This window comes from Jaculus jaculus, chromosome 7 (genome assembly GCF_020740685.1).
Source record: "Jaculus jaculus isolate mJacJac1 chromosome 7, mJacJac1.mat.Y.cur, whole genome shotgun sequence".
NCBI classification, from domain to species: Eukaryota; Metazoa; Chordata; class Mammalia; order Rodentia; family Dipodidae; genus Jaculus; species Jaculus jaculus.
The window spans coordinates 31,012,058-31,029,967 of record NC_059108.1 but is presented as its reverse complement, the minus strand read 5'-3'; positions in this window follow the sequence as shown (position 1 = coordinate 31,029,967).

The following is a 17,910-nucleotide window of genomic DNA, read 5'->3' as shown; positions in this document are numbered from 1 at the left end:
CTTAAAGTTTTGTCTTACTTTCTTATACAAGCTGGGTGGTTTTAAATTTTATATTCAAGTTCCTATTCTGAGTTAAATTTAATGTTTTTATATTTTTATTTATTTACTTGGGAGAGGGAGAGACAGAGAATGAATATGCATAAACAAGGGACTCTTGCCTCTATAAATGAACTTCAGGCACATGCACCACTTTGTGCATCTGTTTTTATTTGGGTACTGAGGAAATGAACTCAGGTCCAGCAAGCTTTGTAAACAAGTGCCTTTATTAGCTGATCCAGCTTCCCAGCCCAACACAGTTAAATTTTATATAAGCTATAATTAGGTTAGGTTTTTTTTGTCTATGTATATCCAATTGATTCAAGATCATCTGTTGAAAAGGTTATTTTCCTTGATTTGTTTTTCTACTTTTACTGAGAATCAGTTCGGCATAATTATCTGTTTATCTCTGGTTTCCTTCCTGCTGATCTTTGTGTCTGTTCTTCGGAAGGTGTCAATCTACATTTCAACAACTATGTAATATGTTTGCTATTAAGTAATCTAATTACTCCCACTTTGTTCTTTTCATTAAAGCTTTTGAAACATGCAATATGAGCAGGGTTATGTTGAGCACAAATCCAGTACAAGAGGTGCCCTCAGAGAGAAATTATGCACGAGACTAGCATAATATAGGGTCCATCAACATGACATTGAGGATGAAGAAGGGCATAAAGAAGGAGGAGAAGAAGGAGGGGGAGAAGAATGGGGAGGATAGAGAAGGAAGAAGAGGAGAAGGATGAGAAAGAGAAGAATAAATGATGTCAAAATAGAAGAGGGACTTATTGGAAAAAAGACAAGGTTCAGTGGAGGAGGTATGGGTAAGGAAGACAGAAGATAGAGGTGGGGTGGATTATGCAGGATATATAATATATATAGCATTTATCATAAAAAATTACAAACAAAAAAGGAGCCTGTTTCTATACCATAACTTTTAAAATTATGTTAAACTTCAGAATTTCTGTAGGTGTTGATTTATAAAAAAAATTAGATTCATCCCTCCAAAACCATCACATACATGCAGAGACAACAAACACCAAATGTGTGAAGAGACATATGGGCACGAAAGACATGTGACTAGAATGACCATCTAAAGCCAAGGAACAGTGAGGTACCCAGCAAGCTCCTAAAGCTAGACAGAGGCCAACTAAGATCATGGCACTGCTAGCTCTTTGGTTTCAAACATCCAGGCAATGAGATGAAAGATCTGTTGCTTGGAGCCACTTGATAGTAACATTTTGTGACAGTGGCCCAGGGAAACTAATACAACATGTCAGTATATTTATGATTTTTACAGCACCCATCATAGTACTTTTACTCTTTTTGTTTTACTATTTTGTACAGTTTCCCTTACTGGAAAACGCTTTCAGTGAAGTTAGGGCCTCATCCACTCTTTTCAATGCTATGTCCCCAGAGCTTAACATTCAGTAGATGCCAATCAATAAATAGTATATAGATAAGACACCAAAACCATATTTCAATGATGAGATCCTATCAGGATAAATGCAACATAGTAAGTACAAAGATAACGGTTCAAGACAAAACTCCCATTCCAAGAGGAAAATTCAAAGCCACTCAGGGGACGTTTTTCATTTTTACTATAATAGGACAATGTAGAATATCCCTTTTGAATATTATCTTATAACAAAGTTCAAATGATGACATCTGGTCATGATTGCTGAGAGGTTAAATGACCAGATGTACATTATTCTTAAGAGTAATGGAAAATTTTTAAGATTCCACATGTTCTTGCTAATACCATGAAATAAGCAGACCCATGACAATCTAATATGATCACTTGGACTTGAGTCTTGACATCCCTGACCAGTTAAATCCTCTATTTCTCTTCTAGATAATACTCAGATAATTTGGGGGGGGGTATAATAGAACTAGGGCCTTGGAAATTCTCCATCTGTTTCATCTTATCCTTCACCAGTCCCTCCTTTAATTGTACATTGTGTATTGAGACATTAGTTTAGAGGAAATGACAAGAATCTGTTTAAATGAGCTAAAGATATGAAATACAGTCTGGAGAGCTCAAATTATATTCAAGGGAAAAGGATATGCTGATGATAAGAAAGAATAGCCTTTATATTTGAAGCAGATGGTGGCAACTTATTTCTAAATTGATCCTAGTTTTCTTGGCCAAAAAGTTTTATTCTCAGACTGGAAAAAAAAATCAGATATATCTAAGTAATATTTGAAATTAAAGAAAAGTCATGATTGCTAGAAGCCAGAATGGGCTCGAAAACAAAGGACACCAAATTAAACTCTATCTTTTTACATAGAATTCCTTTTATAAAGGAATACTGTTTTGCTTACTGCAGAATTTAGGAGATATCAAAATCAAATGCTATCTTTACCACAGCTGGTTCTATCTAACCTTTGCAGAGGCTTGGCAAATCAGAGCTTTCCTGTCCATAACTGTGGTATCTTTTCTGACAACAGACCACAATTCATTCCACCAAGCACTGGGCACATTCTGACCTATGCAGAGGGTGTTCTTCAATACTCAGAGAGCCTATCTGCAGAAGTAAATTAGGAGAACTTACTTTCCAATAGAACTAGTGAAAATTCTCCTATATACAATCTTTCAGAGCAGGCTTGTAGCCTTTCCAAAATGTAGATTAGGTTGGGCACATAGCTCAGGGGCAGAATACTTGCTGAGTGTATGCAAGGCCCTATCAATCACTAGAATGGCAAAAGTAAATAAAATTAAAAATGCAAATATAGGCATTATGACACACACTTATAATACCAGCACTTGGAAGGTAGAGACTGTATTATAGTTTCAGATACATGAGACCCTGTGTCAATAAATAATATAAATTATTTAAATAAAGTTAGGTAACCTTGGTCACTCAAGTGTGATTCCTTCTTGTCATTAAACATGTCATCAAGCAGGGTTTCATTTATATCCAGTAGCAAAATTATCTAGCACTAAGATAGCTTTCTATTCTATTAGATACCATTTCCATTTCTCAAAATGATACAAAGTATAAACACCTAGAAGTCTCTATATTCCTTTTCCTCTTTTTGATGTTTTGACAAATTTGACATGGAAAGCTTGTGGCTGGGCAAACAACATGAACACATACTATCACAGTTTGCACCTTTTTGCCAGTCCTTGCATGTTCCTTGGATAATTCTAAACTTTCTGTGATAAGTAAGATGGACAGAGACATACCTCTGGTGTGACTGAACTGTCAAAAGATTAGTTCATACCTAATACTTAATAGCTATGACAGAAAAGATTTTAAAGGTACATTTGGTATTATTGAAAATATGTAGAAAAACAACTAGCTGAAGGAAAAGACTATTGCTCATTAGTGGGTGGCCCCGCCTGATATTTAGGCATTCAGGGAGAAGTCTTCATACACTGCTGTAAGGAGGGAGAGTGGGTAGTGGATAGGAAATCCTATTCCTCTCCAATTGTGTGGTACTGAATAAGATTGCTGATGGCTGGACCTCAGTTACTTTCTCTGTAAAATCCTGTCAATTCCCGGATGATATTATAAAACTCATTACCCTATTATGAAAATTAATGAGAAAATGTATTAAAATATAAACCCTCAAATTAAATATTTATATCCATACATATTAACTGATATATATATGCAATTATTTTAAAAACAGGCAACTATGATGCATGGGACACCCTGACATCTCATTGTGCCAATAAGAGTAGTTTTACAATATTAGCACATTCCCAGATACTCCTGCACCAAGTAACATCAAAATTCATACCACACATTCAATTCCAAAAGCCTTGCCAAGTGTGTTGCTAAAACTATGGCTATATATGAAGAAAACAGTTACATTGCACTCTGTAAGAAAACAGCTTTGGTAAAGCTAATTCAAACATATCTGCTTTATCCCCTGAATTTTTCATCATATGACTACTATTCCATCCATAATTTCTTAACTTCATTGTCTCCAGTTGTATTCCTGTTTCCATTTCTCCTCATCCCTTCACTCTATATTACTGTCAGCAAAATATATAATATATAAGTTCATATAAACTAAAGTAAAAAAAAATCATACCTACTCTTCTGTCAGATCAATAATGTATGTTTCAATCCTATATTTTGTGATTTAGTATACAAAATTAAAGACTAAAAAATGCCAAAATGTTTTATAAAGATTGAAAGGATAAAATGGCTTTACATAACATGGAGACATTTCTGTCATATATATGAGAATGTCAATGTAGATGGATGCTTCAGATAGACTCAACAGAGAGCAAGTCATCTTATTAACCATGAGAGGTATAGGTCATATCTTGTCCTCCATTCAGCCAACCACTCCAGGCCAAGGCAAAGAGAAAGGGTCAATGACAGAAAAACATCTGAAGCTGTCCTTGCCTCCCTGGCCAATAATTCAATGGGTGGCAGGAAGCTTACCCATCCATGACACTGGCATTGACCTGCAACAACCTCTGTCTTCAGGGTAAAGCTCTTCCCACACAGGAGGATGATTTTCCCATTCTCTCTCTCTCTCTCTCTCTCTCTTTCTCTCTCCCATTAAATTATATCTTAAAGTAACTAAAAAGGGGCTGGAAAGATTGCTTAGTGGTTAAGGCGCATGCCTACAAAGGCTAACAAACCAGGTTCACATCTCCAGGTCCCATGTAAGCCAGATGCACATGGTGGTACATGTGTCTGGAGTTCATTTGCAGTGGCTAGAGGCCCTGGTGCTCCCATTCTCTCTCTCCCTCCCTTTCTGTTTCTAATAAATAAAAACAAACCTTAAGTAACTAAAAAAGAAGTAGACTTCTATATAAATTATTCATAATGACATTAGTTTTATGGAGGGAGGCCCATAAGGTCCCTTAAACAATTCAGACTATTGTCATGCTTTGGGTTGCCCACAAGAACTAGACCCTGTTGCTGAAGACACCACATAATGCAGTGACAAGCTACTGAGAAATATATCTGGGACTGACCTGAAAGCCACTTCCCTAAATGTTATTCAGGTTGCTGGCAAAGAAAAGACATCAACAGTCTCAACAAACAAAGGATCCTGAAAGTTAGACAATCAACCAGCCAGGCAAGATGTGTCCAAGAGGGCAATAGTGGTGTATAAGTTATGGGGGTAATCAACTGCTTTATGATTGGATTTGAGGCTCACTCCGTGGAGAAAAATAATGAAAGCAAGTCAAAAGCCTAAGGCATGGAAGGACATAGACTCTAGGGGAAGCTACCATTGTTTTACACCTCAAAGAGTATGTTAAACCCCTCAAATTGCCTTCCAAAAATACATATTTGGGTCCAGTGATTAATACTGTTCTCACTTTTTGTTACAGAAGGTTCATTTTACAGATGTCAGTAAATACCAATACTCATCAAAGTGATGAGAAGAGGAAGAAGTCCAGTGCTTCACACTGGAAGAGTTATCTCGATTACACTTGCCTGGACTCAGGGAACATTGCAGAAGAAGTGGTGGAAAGAATATTAGTGACACTCTCACTGTTAGACAGAGAAGCTTCTCTGTGGAAATAGTGATAGACACTGGAGACTCAAACCTCATCAAAGCTAAAAAAAAAAAAAAAAAAAAAAAGTGGCTGTTGAGAGCACAAATCTAAACAAGATATTTATCATGCCTTCCAAGACTTAGGAAACATTATAGAAGCTCGGACAGAAAGAATATAAGAGCCACAGGGTAGCTTTGAGAGTACTTCAGGGCAATGACCTTTGTACACGAACTGACTGATACAATCATGACCTCACAGTGGTTGTCATTACCCCCACAATATTTAGTGAGCCCATCAACATTTTGGATAGAGAACAGAGAACAGAAGGAATGAGACATTAAAATAGAAGGAACACGTGGAAAGATGCTCAAAAGAATAAGTGTAGAGGACGAGGGACAAAGAGTAATTGGATGGGAATACAGTCAAATTAAGTATGTTCACATACTAAAGTTCTAAATAAAAAAATTAAGAAAAAGTTTCCCTTCCTTTTTAAAAATGTTAGAAACTCTGGCACCTAAGATATTAAGCAAATTCTCTTTCCTCCATAACATTACTGTCTCTAAAGTGACATGTGTGCCCTAGTCCTGTGTTTCCTGCTGTTGCTTTCAATGTGGTAGAGTGGAAAGTCTGAGAATACATCTGTATGTACCATGTAGATTGAAAGCATCACTAGCAAATAGATTTTGCACAAGTCTGTGTGTAATCCATCCCTTTTTGTTGATATACCTTGGAACATATAGAAGAAAAAACATACCCATATTGTCATGTAGAAACAAGGGAACAATTAGGAGAGGAAGTGGCATCTACACAACAACTTGAATGAAGTATATTACTCAAATGAACAACAGAATGAAAGACACAAAATGCTCCAGGGAGAGCTAAACCAAGTGGAAATACCAATGGCAATTTAAAAAAAAAAAAAAAAAACAGGTATGATTTAACAAAGAACCACCTCACTTACTATTTCCAAGATGTTTTATCCAAATATAAAGCTGAATTAACTCTGTATAATTTCATTGATCACATAAGAAAGGATGCAGTGACTGAGAAGATAGCTCAGCCACTAAAGTGCTTGATATGCAAGCATAAGAACCTCAGTTTGATCCCTATTATCCATATTCAATGCCAGGCATGGTGGCATGGGACTGTGATTCCAGCACTGGGGAGGAAGAAATGGGCAGATACCTGGAGCTCACTGGCAAGCTAATCTAGCCTAAGTGATGAGCAGCAGGCCAAGAAGAGACTGTCTTTTAAAGGTGGATGGTAGGCTTGAGGATTAACACCCAGTTATCCTCCAGCCTCTACATACACATACACACACATGTGCACCTGAACATACATGAACACACACATGTATACATCCCACAAATGAAAGAAAGAAGAATGAGAGAAAAAGAGATCGAGGGAGGGAGGGAGGGAGGGAAGGAAGGAAGGAAGGAAGGAAGGAAGGAAGGAAGGAAGGAAGGAAGGAAGGAAGGAAAGAAAGAAAGAAAGGGAGGAAAATAAACAGAAAAAGAAAGATTCTGCTGGAATTTCACTGGGGATCTGAGCTCCCTCACCTTTGACACAGTGTCACAGGCAGACATCAACAACCACAAGCTTGATCTAGCTCAGGTCTTTCTTTTTTTTTTTCTTTTTTTTTAATTTTTAAAATATTTTAATAGTGCTGTGAACTAGAAAATAAAAGTGCTCCTTCCATATTTTCCCCTTTATATATACTTTTTGCCCTTGAGTTTCTGGTTTGCTTAGAGTGAGCCAAACATTGAAGACTCTGAGGATTACAGGTCCCCAAACATGCTGATGGGTTGCTGAGGCTGACAGAGCATGGGCTCACTGGATGGGTTAGGTGACCTTCCTCACAGTCTGCTTCCTTTCCTGTGGACTGTTTCCCTAAGAGGAGTGCAATGTCTTCTAGCTTTGTTATATTGATAACCTCTTGTGGAAAACCTTCCAACACTTGCTGCAGTGGTTTATGTTCCCCACAGCCTTAGTTATTTTTTTTTTATTAGTTTTCTATTCTGCAAGTACAGGCAGTTTGGTACCATTATTAGGCTCATCCATGACCTACCCCCACCGGCTTGACCCCTCCTTGTTGAGGTAGATGGGTCGTGCATTGTGGGGTTAGCCCACAGTTATTGGTATGATAAATGTCTCTGTATATCATGACCCAACATGTAGCTCTGACATTCTTTCCGACCCCTCTTCCGCAAAATTTTCCTGAGCCATGTTGGGTTCATTTTTGGTCTGCCTCAGTGATGAGGTGTTGGGGGCCTCTGAGGCTCTGGCTCTCTGATTTGGTAGGAGTTGATTTTTCTCTGTGTTGGTCTCCTTCCCCCTTGTGCTGGTATCTGGCTCATCAGGAAAACAGCACCCTTGCTTGTTTCACTAATTTTCCTTAGTTTCAGTGAGGGCCCTTTTGAGGTATGACGGGGTGGCTCTCTCCTTAGGATCTGCATCTATCTTTTCTTCCCCCGGATTTGCAGGGCAGCTAGGCGGTCCCCATCTTCTCAGGTCCTTCTTAAAAAATAAAAATAAAAACAGCTTCTGATTCAGAATATATGGCAGTATATGAGGTGAGGTCTTGGAGTCTACACTGCCAGCCAGCTCCAAGGCTGCTGATCTGGGGCCCACAGTATGTACAGCAAGAATAAGGAACTGAGTTCATGGCTTGTTCCTTTGAGACATCAGCGTATCTTGCTGACAGTTCCTTACCTTTGCATACATAGTTATCACATAATTCCCTATGTTTTTATCCTGAGAAAATGTTTTTGAAGACTGTCTAGGCCTTTTTAGGATAAAAAAGTTAATTGAGAAGTGACTTGCTTCAGGACACAGAGCTAGGTTAAGGAGAGGCAAGACACTTAGCCATGCACAGGGGGCTCCTTCCCCAGCTCCCCAGAGCTACTCCTTCTCTAGCAGTCCTGTCCAAAGAGGTTATGAACAATCCGTGGCTGACATAGACTGGTATAGAGAAATCGGAATGGAAGAAAAAATGGGTGTGTCCAAGGATGAGTTATGTGAGTATTCAAGATGTCAGGACTAGAATCTTTTCCTCCTCACTCTTAGCCTAGATTACTAATTAGGATTTCCACCAACCATATAATGCTGCCTATAAGATGTCATCTTTCAAACATCAAAATAACATTAGAAATCCTAACCTAAGGGGGAAATTAAAAAAAATTTTTTTTGCTTATTTTTATTTATTTATTTGAGAGCAACAGAGAGAGAAAGAGAGAGAATGGGTGCACCAGGGCCTCCAGCCACTGCAAATGCACTCCAGATGCATGCGCCCCTTTGTGCATCTGGTTAACATGTGTCCTGGGGAATCGAGCCTCAAACCAGAGTCCTTAAGCTTCACAGGCAAGCACTTAACCGGTAAGCCATCTCTCCAGCCATCTAAGGGGGGAATTATTATAAAGCCAGTCAATATGGTGTTGCATGCCTTTAATTCCAGCACTCAGGAGGCTGAGGTAGGAGGATCTACCATGAGTTTGAGGCCAAACTGCACTACAGAGTGAGTTCCAGGTCAGTCTAGGCTAAAATGTTACCCTGCCTCCTCAAACAGAGGCCAACAGAGAGAGAGGGAGGGAGAGAGAGGGAGGATGAACTGGAGAGATGGCTCAATAGTTAAGAGCACTTCTTGTGCAAGCCTGAGGGTCTCAGGAGGCCTGGGAGACGGCTGAAGTTCTATCCCCAGGATGCACATAAACAGCTGGGTGTGGCCACATATGACTTTAATGTAAGTGCTGTGGGGAGCAGAAACAAAAGAATCATGGGGACAGATGAGAAAAAGATGGTAAGCTCTGGAATCGATAAAAGACCTTTGCTCAAGTAAGAACTGGTAGAAGAGTGATGGAGGGTGATACACACATTCCCCTGTGGCCACTACAGGGGAGTACATGGGATAACACATGTACATGTACATATACATATGCATGTACCATTCACACACCATACCACATTACATACACATGCAAAAAAGAGAGAGATAATGGTCTTATTTCTATTATCAAATTACAAAACTGGTAGACATTAGCAACAATAACAGCAATAAACACACCTTCTTATTTATAGAAGCATATTTTTATATGGAAACAAAGAAACAATTACTACACTAAACTTCCTAGATTTAGAATTTTCCAATACCCATGCCAGGTGATTGGGCAGAGTTCAAGAATTCCCTGCCCTGTGCAGCTTTCGGTTTTTGATGAAGTAGTAGTGTACTTGGCTTTTTTTTTCACTACTGGGCCATCTTGGAGTGACTACATTCCAATTTCTACTGCTCATACTAACAGCTGTTTAAATGTTTTCATAGATTTAAGCATTTATTTTTCTTTGTTCCTTGACTTTAAAAACCAAGTTCTATTATTTTTATAAGTTCCTCCTATTTAAAGTCTAGGTGAAAGAAATATTTTGATTAAATATAGCAAATACTGCTAATAAACACTTAAAACTAACAAAAGCCTTTTAGAATGGTTAGATATTTGTTAAGTCCTTGGCATTTTAATAACTAAGTTCATAATAATAATGTTTTTACAATGTTTGTATTGAAAAATCTCTTCAATTGTATTATGTGAATTGTTATACATGGCACAGCCATTTTCATATTTGTAATTGGTGTCTTGGGCCTTGAAAGTTGGAATTGCTCATTTTAGAAAAGTAACAGTCTCTTAAAGTGCCTTGGAGAACAATTGCAATAAACATGTTCAATGTGTAATAAAAGTTTATTCAAGATAGTTTCCTTTTTCTTGGATAGAGATAAACCAGTCATGCCTCATCCCCTGTGTACATAATGATCCATGTGCATTTGGTTCAATGGGAAGCACAAAGCTTCCATCTGTGTGTTTGTGCTTCTTCCCCAGAATATTCCCATGTGGTTGACCATGCACATTTTATATCTCTGTGATTAAATTTCAGATGATCACATATTAAAGATCACACAGGAATTGGGAAATTAATCCATTCTATGATTTTAGCTCTCAATGTATGGAATGTGAAAACTCTCCCTCTTTTCTCCATTCTCTACTTTGTCCTCCAATAGAGGGGCTGTATATGGCCACTGAATGTCATCTGCTGAAATTTTCTTGCCTACTTAATATAAAATGCACTGAAAGTGTGTGGGGGGAGGGAGGGTATTACCATGGGATATTTTTTTATAATCATGGAAAATGTTAATAAAAATTAAATAAATTAAAAAAAGAAAAAAGTTTTGAAAAAAATTAAAGAATTTTTTAAAGTCAAAAAAGAGAAAATAATATTCATCAGCTAGTCTATCAAAAGAAAATATGTGTAATATTCCTCCTGCCTTAGAAGATTGAGCTGTATAATGACCTAGTTAGAGGAAACATACTCTGGGCACTATATAATATGATCACCTGTCTGCTAACAACTGCTTATTTTAGAAATCCCTGAAGTTTGTCTCCTTTACTTCACTGTGTCAGCAAATATTTACTTGATTCTTACTATGTGTTAAGCAGTGGGCTAATATTGGAAATATAAAATTAAGTAGAATAACCATAATGTCTTCTATGCAGGAACATCATCTAAACCAAAAAATAAGGTAACTAGAGAAATCCTGGTCAATGAGGAGGGTGATACAAATCTAAATAAATCCAAAGGATCTTCTATACAATTTTTTAATTAGTTTTCTATTCAGCAAATACAAGCAATTTGGTACCATTATTAGGCTCATCCATCCATGACCTACTCCCTCCCCATTGGCCCCTCATTGTTGAGGTATATGGGTCATGCCTTGTGGAGTTAGCCCACAGTTATTGGTACAATAAATGTCTCTGCATATCCTGACCCAACATGTGGCTCTGACATTCTTTCTGCCCCCTCTTCTGCAAAATTTCCCTGAGCCATGTTGGGTTCATTTTTGGTCTGCTTCAGTGTTGGGGGCCTCTGAGGCTCTGGCTCTCTGATTTGGTAGGAGTTTATTTTTCTCTGTATTGGTCTACTTCCCCCTTGTTCTGGTATCTGGTTCATCAGGAAGCCACCACCCTTGCTTGTTTCACTAATTTTCCTTAGTTTCAGCCGGGGCCCTTTTGAGGTATGATGGGGTGGCTCTCTCTCTGCAAAAGAGAAGCAAATTCTCCAATGGAGAGTAAGTTAGTTCTAGGACAAATGAAATAACCCTTACTTTTTTTAAAATAGAGTTTAATAGGTATAGGCCTTCTTGTAGCCTTGATGGTAGCTTGATATTGGAGAGAGGGCTTATGTTTAGATATGATTCTGACTTGTTTCCCAGCTCCAGCTATGGGTCCCATACCACTGAAGGGATCAGTTAGCCAAATTAAGAGCAGTTGGTTCCCCACCATGGCTGTGTGCCACTATTGCACTTGTGTGGGCATCACAACCAGTTATTTGTTGCTAAGTAGGTTAGACCATGAGTTGCTTGGAGAGATATTGGTTATTTCCCCCACTCGCCCATGTAGCACCTTCTGGTACTAGATACGCTGACTGTCTGGGGACTGACTCTCTCCTGGCTTCCAGCCATGACATTCCATTTTTTGTGTCAGCTGCATATGGTGTCTTCAGCAATAGGGTCTTACCACTAACCTTTGGTGGGTCATCAAGTACTCTGACAGAAATCTGTCATTCTTTTAGGAAACCTTGTAGGTTTCTCTGATCAAAAGCTCATTGTGGATGATAACCCCATCTTTTTCACAATTTATTCAATGTACATTATGGCGCTTGTTGTTCAGTCTGTATATATGAAAAGAGTGGCAGTTTTTAAGGTGGGACTACACAGATCAATAATTATCTTTCTAAGATCTGTGAAGCAGAAATACCAAGTGTTATAAGTCAATAAAAATATGTCAACAGAATGAGGACAAAATCTCTATATATAATTATTTTAATAGATATGTTTAAAGTGTTCAATATGACTCAGCATCTTTTCAATCTAAAAACCTTCCACAAATTACATATAGAAAAAAACCATATAATATATGACAAATCACAGCTATGCTGAATATGGAAAAACTGAAATAGCATGCTAGTAGGTAAGTAACAAAATGCCTACATTCACCACTCCTACTTATCATGGTATTAGAAATGTTATTCAGAAGCCGGGCATGGTGGCTCACACCTTTAATCCCAGCACTCGGGAGGCAGAGGTAGGAGGATTGCCGTGAGTTCAAGGCCACCCTGAGACTACAGAGTTAATTCCAGGTCAGCCTGGACCAGAGTGAGACCCTACCTCGAAAAGAAAAAAAAAAGAAAGAAATGTTATTCAGAGAAATAAAAGGCATATAAAAGGAAAAGAAGTCAAATTGTAATAACATACTTTTATTGTTTATAAAGCTAAAGGCTCCACCAGAAATCTGGTAGAATTGGTGAATTAATTCAGTATACCTGCAGGATACAGAATCAACACACAAAATAAGTAGCATTTTATATATCAGTAATGAATTTGCTGCAAAACGAGTCAAGAGGGCTAGAGAGATTGCTTAATGGTAAAGGCAAAGTCTAAGGATCCCAGTTCAATTCCCCCAGTCCCACGTAAGCCAGATGCACATGGTGGCACATGCGTTTGGAGCTCAATTTCAGTGGCTAGAGGCCCTGACATGCCCAGTCTCACTCTCTTTCTCCCCCCTTCTCTGTTCTAAATAAATAAATAAATCTCTTTAAAAAAAAAGAAGTCAAGAAAGAAATCTAACTTGTAAAAGATTCAAGAATTAGTGAATAAAGAAATAAATATAAATGTCTATATATATTTTACCAAAACAGTAAATGATCTCTACACTGGAAAGTTCAAAGCACAGATGAGCTATGTTGAAAAGAACAACATAAAAAATGTGAAAGCTGGACTGGAGAGATTGCTTAGAAACTTAAGGACCCAGGTTTGATCCCTCAGTACCCATGTAAGCCAGATACATAAGGTGACATATGTATCTGGAGTTCATTTGCAGTGGCTGGAGGCCCTGGTGTGTCCATTCTTTTTCTCGCTCCCTCTATCTCCCTCTTTCTCTCTCTGCATATGTGTGTGTGTGTGTGTGTGTGTGTGTGTGTGTGTGTGTGTGTGTGTATACGGTCTGCCACTTTCTTTGCCACTCAAATAAATAAAATATTTTTCTAAAGCCTGAAAGATGCAGGGTATGGTGATACACACCTTTTACCCCAGCACTTGGGAGACAGAAGTAGGAGGATCACTGTGAGTGCAAAGCCAGCCTAGAGTCCTGGTCAGACTGGGCTACAGTGAGACACTACCTTGAAAAAGTCAACAAAAAAAACCATCAAATTTATCAAAGATTTGTGGATTGGAAGAATTAATAATGTTAAAACATTTACTGTACTCAAAGTACTCAAAATTACAGAGTAATTTTGTCAATTTGAAAAACTGTTGTTTGAATAATGTAAAAATGCCAATAGAAATAACATCAGAAAACTCATATTTAATCATTAAATACACTGAATACTCTGAAAAAAAAAAACCCATGAACCATTCTCAAAAGATGTGTGCATTGCCAACAAGCGTTTTAGAAAAATTTCAACATCATTAATCATCAGGAAAACACAAGTAAAAGCTGTAACTGATATCATCTGACCATTAGAAGAGCTAAATTGAGAAAAAACAAATGCTTAGGATGATGTGAAGCAAAGAGATCTCTTACACACAGATGGTGGGGATGTAAGCTGGTACAATCATTATAGAAAACCATATGACAATTCTTCAAAAAACTGATAACAGAACCACCTTGTGATTTAGCTACCTAACCACATATATATTCTGTATATCCAAAGGAAATAAAGTTAGCATATCAAGGAGATACATGCACACTATGTTTATTCCAGCACTATTCATGATGACAATGATAAGGCATCAACAAAATTATCTGTTATCATATTAATGGATAAAGAATATACATCTATAAGGCATATATGCTGCATATATACTACAAAACTGGAATATTCTTCAGACACAAAAAGTATAAAATTATGTCATTTGGGGCAATGTAGGTGGAACTGGAGGACAATGTGTTAAATGAAGTTAGTTGCTTGCTGAAAGACAAATACTTGTTCAAAAGAAGTTGATTTTATGGAAGTAGTGGAAAAGTGGTCATTAGAAGTTAAGAAAACTGAGAGAAAAAGGAAGATTGGATAAGGGATACCAAAATGCATCTTCAGGGGAGAGATAACTTCAAACATTCTACAGCACAGAAAAGTGACTATGCTTCACAGCCATTCATTGTTGTATGTTTTGTAGAGAGCTGCAGGAGGGGAATTTCAGAGCTCTTGATACACAAAGAAGCTGAATGTATAGGCAACTGCAGATGCTGACACTTTGGTTTGATCTTGTATCTGTGCTGAATTTTCGCTTGTACACCATTACATATGTGTGTTTATTGTGGAAATAACAATAATTTAAAACAATAAAAAGATCCATCTAAGTTACTGGATATGGTATTTATTATTACGGTCCACAGGGTTTCTAGTGTTCCTTTTATAAGCAAGTGGCAAAATTATCCCTTTCCATCTCTTTGAAGATGCCCATATGATTTGCCATGGCCAATGAAATGTTATTCAAACAGATATATATCACATCCAGGTAAAAGCCCTCTAGAGGAAATGTGCAGTGTTTTTCCTTCCCATTCCATGATGGCACTGTTCCATGGGGGCCCATCTATTACACTGCACTGCTGAGGAAGCTGTGAGGGCCTCCCCAACCACACAGCTGATTTAATCAAAGAACAAGCTTTGTTTGTTTTCAGGTTAACCTAACTCATCCTGGTTGATACCTTGGTAAGGTTAGATATCTGTGCCAAGCAGGGAGAAAAACACATACAAATATTAAATAAAGTTGCTGATAAGATTGCTATGTCTCTTGAACCTCAGCAAAAAGCTCTGTGTGCTCCCTGAAGAAGGAAATGTTTCTATAAAATTGACTCTAAAAATGTAGTATGTTTATCATGAAGATGTTCATTACGAATTATAGGAGACTTTTGTGGGACTGATTGAAAACATAAAGAGAAAAGTGTCATAAAATGAATAGACCAATGTAACTCTAACAAACTATGATTTAAATATAGCTATTTCTATAGAATGTTAGTAAGAATGAAAAAGGGTTACACATCAGGATATATTAGGATGATATTTTCATCCATGTAGTAACATCCAATTTCCTTTTAAATAAGTTTTGAAATTAGACATGATGTAGAAATGGCTAAATATTAAATTGTTAAAAGGACAACTATCTCTCACTGTCATCACAACATAGAAAATTTTTAAAATTAATATTCCTCAGAGCTGAGGAGATAGCTCAGTAGTTAAAGGAACTGACTTCCAAAGCTTTCTGGCCCAGGTTCAATTCCCTTTTCACCCATTAAAAGCCAGATGCAAAAAGTGGCACAAGCATCTGATGCTTGTTTGTAGGGACAAGAGACCCTGGTACATCCCTCACCACCAAGCACACACATATAAATAAGTATATAATTTTAAAAAGGGCTAGAGAGATTTCTTAGCACTTAAGGCACTTGATAATGAAGCCTAAGGACCCAGGTTCAGCTCCCCAGAGCCCAGGTAAGCCAGATTCACAAGGTGGCACATTTGTCTGAATTTCATTTGCAGTGGTTGAATGAGCCCTGGAATGCCCATTCTCTCTCTCTCCTCCAAATAATTAAATTAATTAATTAATCAATTAATTTAAAAATATTTCTAGACAAGCAGAATGCAGAAAAGTTAGGAGTTATCAGACATCTTAGGTTATGTAGCAAGCTCAATACTAGCTTGGGCTAATGCAAGCCTATATCAAAGAAAAAAAAACTAACATAAATATAAATATTTTTGATCTTCACTATCTTATAATACATGGTGTATTTATTTTTGCCATTTGCAAGATATGACTGTTATAAATATTCAGAAATATATTACTAGAATGTTACCTATTCTATGAGAATGGTAGTTTATTATATAATTCATAGACTTAACAAAACACTTAAGCATAACATTATTATACTTAAAATCCCATTTGTTCCAATAAAACATACTTCTAATTTTATGTTTACAGATTCAAGAATGAAACAATAGTTCACGCAACAGAAATTTGATGAACAATGAATTTAACTATAGAACTAACTAGTCTCTTAAGCTATGGGTTTCAATAGTAGTTCTTTTGTTTATTTTAGAGAGAGAGAGAGAGAAAGAAAGAAAGAAAGAAAGAAAGAAAGAAAGAAAGAAAGAAAGAAAGAAAGAGAGAGAGAGAGAAAGAAAGAAAGAAAGAATTGGTGCACTAGGGCCTCAGCCACTGAAATAGAACTCCAGATGCTTGTGCCACCTAGTGTACATGTGCAACCTTGCTCTGTGTCATTTAGTGTGTTTGGCTTACATGGGATCTGGAGAGAGATCAAACATGGATCCTTTGGCTTCACAGGCAAGCAACTTAACAGCTAAGCCATCTCTCCAGCTGTCAGTAGTAATCCTTTATTAAGAACTAATGTCCCAGCACAACAGATATATTTCAATGGAGAAAGATCAAAGTAAATGAGTTAAGTTTAACTGGAAATAGAGAGACATATTGAATTTAACAGGAAACAACATACATCAATTCATGACAACAATAAAAAATAAATCTAGCTGAAATGATTGTTGAAACTATTAAGCTGCAAAAGCATTGAATGTATAAAAGATGGAAAAGGGATCAGCAGATAACTGATGACCATTTTAAAATCCTTTCAAGAAGAATACAGTCCATAGCTTACTTTTCTGCGCATACTATTGTGTAGAAAACAATTTTTCAATTCATGCAGTAATATTTATACTGTACTTTTCTACTTAAATGTGTTCATAAATATTAATCAATTCCCCCAACAACACTACACGAGAGCTAAGTATTATCCAGAGTTGACAGGCTGAAAGCTTAAAGTGATGTTTGGCTATGATGCCAAGGGCTGCTGAGAGAATTAATAAAGAATTCTGACACCAAAGTCCAAACTCTGGGCTCCTGCCTGCCGTGGGGTGAAGGGAGCTGTCAGAGACCTCACTGGTCCTGCCCTCTGTCCTCCATGTTGACACCAAGGAGACAGGAGCACTTGCTCCAACATCACCCTTGTCGGGCCAGCAAAGCTATGGCAGATAAGTCAGGGTTGCGTATCCCCCCTCTCCTTAAGAAAGATCAAAAATTCTTCAAAACCACAACCCAGAGAGCTACTTCATCAGTCTGCTCTAGGTTTTACTAACAGACATATTTTGATCTGTAAAGCAAAACCCACAAAAGAGATAACCTAAATGAATTCTTAAAGACAGATGCCTTTGTTGATGCTCTTAATTCTAGAGAGCTCACGATTTACATGTGGCACACTGGTGAGAAACCATCATTTCTTACCAGAGTCGAGTCGTCTCTATATCCACAAAACTTTCAATGTCAGTACTATCGAAGTCCCCAACTCAGGGGTTGGCCAAGA